At 48.3% G+C, this 7245-nt stretch overlaps 1 long non-coding RNA gene across 2 annotated transcripts; it reads right to left on the reverse strand.

Moving 5' to 3' along the window:
- Positions 1-2815: 2815 nt before the first annotated feature.
- Positions 2816-4022, reverse strand: LOC126992336 (uncharacterized). 2 transcript variants are annotated; one of them, XR_007746483.1, is made up of 5 exons: positions 3761-4022; positions 3590-3702; positions 3310-3477; positions 3060-3255; positions 2816-2862 (listed from the first exon to the last, which is right to left on the reverse strand). It is a non-coding gene; the product is annotated as an uncharacterized LOC126992336 (long non-coding RNA). The 2 variants fall into 2 exon arrangements; XR_007746482.1 differs by lacking the exon at positions 2816-2862 and having other exon boundaries at positions 3019-3255.
- Between the last annotated feature and the right edge of the window lie 3223 nt (positions 4023-7245).

Here is a 7245-nt window from a genome sequence, read left to right on the forward strand (position 1 = left end):
CAAGACCAATGGAGACGCCCCAAATTGTTTCAAATGTGCTGGCAATCATAAATCACAGGAGTGCACCATGGCTGAGAAGAAATGCATAAATTGTGTGAGGTACAACAAGCCTCAAATCAACCACTCAGCGAATGACTGAAATTGAGAGAATTCGTAACATGACCGATCACGGCTATTAATCAGTGTGTGTACTCAACGACAAATTGTGTGATGAATGTTCAGCGTGTGGGAAATATATAATCGTTGGATATTTAATTGTGATACTATACTGAAAATATCAGACACGAACACTGAACTAGTTGTTATACGTGATATTATTCGTGAAAGAAATTAAGACACTCACTCACTCACTACGATGTTTGAGAATAAGTGCATCGAAGACTATTATTGAGACTATTATCATCTCTCAAAACACACACTTCTTCTTCTTCTTGAGTGTTTTAGGGAGCTGGTTAGGCCATGGGACCACGCCAGCACAAGTTGCTTGCTGCTGTGGTTGTAGTGAAGATGGGTCCCCGGGTGGGGGCTAGATTCTGTCAAGCTGTCCAGACTTCTGTAGGAAGGTCTGTGTACACTGGAGGGCTGAGGGTGTCGCTGCCCAGCAGATCCTCTAGAGCTGGCCTGTGGATGTAGAGTCTGGTTAGGGATGCCTTGAGGTTGGTGTGGAGGGAGTGGAATCTTGGGCAGTGAAGCAGTAAGTGTAGTGCCCCGAGATCTGAGGGGGGCGCTCTTAACTCTTTTTACTGAATTAGAGACTGAATCTTACCGCATGTACGTTAACTTACTAATTAAACACTTGAATAAACTCCCGCGTCATTGAATGCGAACGACTCAATAAGGTAGGCTGGCACCACCCCACGATGAGGGTCGGAACCCCCTGCTCAGTGGGGAGAAAATAAGACTGATTGACTACACTCAACTACGCCGGATGAAAGGCGGGAGAAAACACTCGAGGGGGCAGCGTAGGCACTGACGAGGGAGGGAGGCGTGAAGGGACGGATTTCCTTGTGTGTCGTCCGGCTGATCAACTCGTAACCTTAAGATTAAATGAGGGACACTGATAACAAGAATAATATAATAATAATAAACATGCGGAATTTTACTGAGAAATTTGTTACAAGGATATAATTGTTTGTTCTAAAGTCTAGGCAGGCCTTGTGAAATTACAAAAATATAAAGAGTTATTACTGAGAACCTTACACCCTAACAGACTTCCCTTGTCGAGTCTATGGCTGCCACACAAGGGTAACAAGAACGCGACTACATATTAGTAATACTTGGGTGAGACATTTGGGGAAACGGGGGGAAGTGTGTGTGTGTGTGTGTGTGTGTGTGTGTGTGTGTGTGTGTGTGTGTGTGTGTGTGTGTGTGTGTGAACTGAGTGGACGAGACACGCTGACTGGTCACCAACAGGGCCTATAGGGCGGGTGAAAGGAGACTGTTAACAACTTAACACACTAGGTATGTAGGTATATGTTAATATATTAACACAAGGGAAAGAACGAGAATTCACTGATATTTGTGGGGGAAAACACGAGCAACGTGAGGCAGGTCTTACCTATAGGGCAGATGAACAGGGACTGGCCCGTCTTGCGAGGGAGAGAGGGACGCGTGTGCGGTTTGAAAACTGAGTGTCTCAATGTGTGATTCATGGGGAGGGAGGCAAGTGTTAAATTATCTTTCTCTTGGGAGGAACTGGGTCAGGATCAAAGCTGGGAGATAGGGAGGGTAACCAAATCACAGAAACTAATTATTTTGTTGAGCAAAATTTAGTAAGAACTAAAATTGAGGTCACTAAAGACGTGGCCAACACAGGCGAAAAGGACATGTGTATAGACAATGTTCTGGAAGAAGGGGAGAATGGGGGGAGTGAGAAAACGGGGGGGGGGGGGGCTATGATTTCCGTGGCATTACATAAGTGTTCTGGTGTGTCGGGCTGGGTGGGGCACCATGGGCAGTGTGGGTCCTGGACTATGTTCAGTCTGTGCAGGTGGGCGTTGAAGTGTGTGTGTCCAACACTCAGGCGTGTGATGGCTGTGTCCAGGGGGCGGGTGGGGGAGTGGATCTGCAGGTGCTGGGCAGGGGAGCGTCGGTACCGCCGTCCCAGGTTGGTGAGTCTCAGATTAGTTGTCAGTCTGGTGCCCCAGTGTCTGTTAGAGGTCTGCAGGAGGTGTGTCAGGAGGTCACTGTGGTCTGGGGGTCTGTCAGTCGGCTGGGGATGGGAGTGTGCCAGGTTGGCCGCCCGGTCCACTACAGTGTTACCCATGATGCCGTGTGAGGGCACCCACTGGAGGTGGACCCGTCTGCCCCCACCGGACAACCGTGTTAGGAGGGAGTGAATGAGAAACAGAGATTGTGGTGACACACACACACACACACACACACACACACACACACACACACACACACACACACACACACACACACACACACACCAGCAGTTCATCCTTCCTTTGTGGCTAGGGATTAACATGTGTACCTGGGGACAACTTACACACCTGTGAGTATCGGGGATAACTTACACACCTGTGAGTACTGGGGACAACTTACACACCTGTGAGTACCGGGGACAGCTTACACACCTGTGAGTACTGGGGACAGCTTACACACCTGTGAGTACTGGGGACAACTTACACACCTGTGAGTACCGGGGACAGCTTACACACCTGTGAGTACTGGGGACAGCTTACACACCTGTGAGTACTGGGGACAACTTACACACCTGTGAGTACCGGGGACAGCTTACACACCTGTGAGTACTGGGGACAGCTTACACACCTGTGAGTACCGGGGACAACTTACACACCTGTGAGTACTGGGGACAGCTTACACACCTGTGAGTACTGGGGACAACTTACACACCTGTGAGTACTGGGGACAAACCTACACACCTGTGAGTACTGGGGACAGCTTACACACCTGTGAGTACTGGGGACAACTTACACACCTGTGAGTACCGGGGACAACTTACACACCCGTGAGTACCGGGGACAACTTACACACCTGTGAGTACTGGGGACAACTTACACACCCGTGAGTACCGGGGACAACTTACACACCTGTGAGTACTGGGGACAACTTACACACCTGTGAGTACTGGGGACAACTTACACACCTGTGAGTACCGGGGACAACTTACACACCTGTGAGTACTGGGGACAACTTACACACCTGTGAGTACTGGGGACAACTTACACACCTGTGAGTACTGGGGACAACTTACACACCTGTGAGTACTGGGGACAACTTACACACCTGTGAGTACTGGGGACAACTTACACACCTGTGAGTACTGGGGACAACTTACACCTGTGAGTACTGGGGACAACTTACACACCTGTGAGTACTGGGGACAACTTACACACCTGTGAGTACTGGGGACAACTTACACACCTGTGAGTACTGGGGACAACTTACACACCTGTGAGTACTGGGGACAACTTACACACCTGTGAGTACCGGGGACAACTTACACACCTGTGAGTACTGGGGACAGCTTACAAACCTGTGAGTACCGGGGACAACTTACACACCTGTGAGTACCGGGGATAACTTACACACCTGTGAGTACTGGGGACAACTTACACACCTGTGAGTACCGGGGACAACTTACACACCTGTGAGTACTGGGGACAACTTACACACCTGTGAGTACCGGGGACAACTTACACACCTGTGAGAACTGGGGACAAACTTACACACCTGTGAGTACTGGGGACAAAATTACACACCTGTGAGTAGCGGGGACAAACTTACACACCTGTGCACACCTTTCCTGCCGCAGCCGGCCAGGAGTCTCCTCTCACCTCTGCTCCTCCTTCTCCTGCTGGCCCCGTCCCTGCTGTTCCTGCTCCTGCCCGCCATGCCAGGCTTCCCGGCGTTCCCAGCGAGACATTCACAAAAAGGTGCAGCCATTCCCCAACACGGCGGGAGGCAGGCACAGGCGGGAGGCAGGAAGGGCGGCGGGCCTAACAATATTTACCTCGACGCCAACACTCCCTCCTTATCTATTGCCTCCAAACGCATCAGAGTAACTCAAATAACCTCAAAACTATTTATTAGGCTTTTTGGGAGGAAATAGGAGGAGTGGGTGAAGACATGAATGTGAGAGAAGCGGCCGTAACCATGTCTGCAACAATAAATAATCCAATTCAATTCAATCCAATTCCACGGAGAGGAAAGATGCAATTAACTGAGCTGAATGAAGTAGGGAGGAGGCTGAGAGGTGTATTGAGACACAGAAGGATGGCAAGGCAGCGGGACCAGATGATATATATCCCCTATGAGCTCTGTAGGAGTGGTGGTGAGACACAGAAGGATGGCAAGGCAGCGGGACCAGATGATATATATCCCCTATGAGCTCTGTAAGAATGGTGGTGAGACACAGAAGGATGGCAAGGCAGGGGGACCAGATGATATCCCCTATGAGCTCTGTAGGAATGGTGGTGAGACACAGAAGGATGGCAAGGCAGCAGGACCAGATGATATATATCCCCTATGAGCTCTGTAAGAATGGTGGTGAGACACAGAAGGATGGCAAGGCAGCGGGACCAGATGATATATATCCCCTATGAGCTCTGTAGGAATGGTGGTGAGACACAGAAGGATGGCAGGGCAGCGGGACCAGATGATATATATCCCCTATGAGCTCTGTAGGAATGGTGGTGAGACACAGAAGGATGGCAGGGCAGCGGGACCAGATGATATATATCCCCTATGAGCTCTGTAGGAATGGTGGGGAGACACAGAAGGATGGCAAGGCAGCGGGACCAGATGATATATATCCCCTATGAGCTCTGTAGGAATGGTGGGGAGACACAGAAGGATGGCAAGGCAGCGGGACCAGATGATATATCCCTTATATAGACCTCAGTAGGAAAGGTGGTGAGAGTGTTATTGACAGAATGTTTGACCAGGTGTGGGAGGGAGAGCTATTACTTCGTCTATTATCGTTCAATAACTAGATTATGGCAAGCTTTCAAATTCGTTTCAAACCTTATGTTGAGGCACATCCTTTAGAGGGCGCCGACCAAGTGGAATGAATGTAAGGTGACTTTGATACACATATAAGGGTGGACAGAATTAAGAGTAGACAGGAGCTTAGGGTCGTATTTTAAAACATTTCGGCGCCCAAGTTCACATATTTGACAAGGCTTTCGTAGGAGCTGCAGGCCTTTCCAGGGATACTTTTATGACCCTGGTGCTAGTTTGAGCCTTCTTCTGTGCCATGAACCTTAAAAAACACTCATGAAAATCCAATTGATCCCCTCTTTAACCTTTAGAAATAGTTGATGTGAGAAGCGATGGTGTCTTGAAATACAGCCCTTAAGAATTACAGACCAATCCCCCTTGTAAACACAGTAGGGAAAGTTTTTTGTGCAGTGCTGAATGAAAGGTTGTGTAGATGGATTGAGAGGAGGAGGGTAGCCTAGGTGAGGAACAGAATGGTTTACGAGTGGACCGGAGAGCTGAAGATAATAGGTTTGTTGTGAATGAATTGACTGAAAGGAAATAGAGAGCAGGGGAAAAGTTGTACCTAGGTTGTCTAGACATAGAGAAAGCTTATGACAGTGTTAATAGGAGTATGTTGTGTAGAGTGCTGGAGTAGATTGGATTGAGTGATAAGATTGTGAACATAATTAGGAATATGTATGCAGGCACAAGAGCAAAATACAGGCTAGAGAACCTCGAGACAGACTGGGTGAGGAGCGAGAGAGGAGTGAGGCAGGGTTGCAATCTGTCCCCAACATTATTTAGCCTGTATGCAGAGGAGCTGGCAGTCAGGACGAGAAGAATGAATGCAGGCGTGAGAGTTGGAGAGGACAAGTTGTGTGTGTTGTTGCATGCGGACGATGTGATCTTGAGTGACTCTGTGGAAGACTTACAAAGAATTTTAGATGTGGTTTACATAGATTTACATAGAAAATCAGACCACACAGACCCCATACGGTCCAGACTAGGTGGTGATTCTAAAAAAAACTAAGTGATTCTGAAGGTATAATCTATAGGTAGGGGGCTATGGAATATCATTTACACAAACTTCATCGTGGCCAATCAACACTGTACCTTTCACCCAACAGTCTCCGCTGCAGTTCTCATAAGGGTGTTGTAGTTTTTACTGTCTGGTAACTGCCAGCAGGGTGGTTGTGTGAATGTATTGGGCTCAGCATTAAAAAGACCAAGGTAGTAAAACGAATCTTCACCGATTTGGTGTTGTGTCCCCTCTCCTGGGGTCTGTTCCCTTCTCCTATAATTCCTTCCCCTCCTGTCTCTCTCCGGCATATGACCATAGATGTTGCGCCGACTAAACGAAACTTTCCAACTTTTACCACCCTCACCTTGGAACACTTCACGAAGTGGGTCGCGAACTTCTCCTCGTAACAAGCGGCGCTGTAGATCTCGTGGTTGCGCGGGATAAAGCTCTAGGTGCCGATCGGAGTTTTGCACACACAGCAGCAGAAACACTTATCATGCCACTGGCGAGCCTTGTACTCCATCTTCTTGTTGCCTGGAGGAGATGGAAGAGTTAGGGTTGACAGAGAATTCCACCACTACCACCATTTATATAAGAGTTAGGGTTGACAGATAATCCCACCACTACCACCATTTGTATAAGAGTTACTGCTGACAGAGAATCCCACCGCTACCACCATTTGTATAAGACTTACGGTTGACAGAGAATCCCACCGCTACCACCATTTGTATAAGAGTTAGGACTGACAGATAATCCCACCGCTACCACCATTTGTATAAGACTTAGGGTTGACAGAGAATCCCACCGCTACCACCATTTGTATAAGAGTTAGGGTTGACAGAGAATCCCCCCACTACCACCATTTGTATAAGAGTCAGGGTTGACAGAGAATCCCACCACTACCACCATTTGTATAAGAGTTAGGGTTGACAGAGAATCCCACCACTACCACCATTTGTATAAGAGTTAGGGTTGACAGAGAATCCCACCGCTACCGCCATGTGTATAAGAGTTAGGGTTGACAGAGGAGAGAGAAGGAAAAAGAGGAGCGGGAGAAGGACGAAGACGAGGAAGAAGAAAAAGGGAAGGAAAACAAGAGGAAAGGAGAAGGAGATCAAATGAAAAGGGATATCACGAAGAAAACGGAAGGAGGAGGAGGAGGAGGAGGAGGAGGAGGAGGAGGAGGACAAGGAACATAAGGGAAAGGAGGAAGAGTAGAAGTAGGAAGGGAAAGAAGAGGGCATTGTACTCCATCTTGTTGCATGGAAGAA

Source organism: Eriocheir sinensis, unplaced genomic scaffold, assembly GCF_024679095.1.
Source record: "Eriocheir sinensis breed Jianghai 21 unplaced genomic scaffold, ASM2467909v1 Scaffold447, whole genome shotgun sequence".
NCBI classification, from domain to species: Eukaryota; Metazoa; Arthropoda; class Malacostraca; order Decapoda; family Varunidae; genus Eriocheir; species Eriocheir sinensis.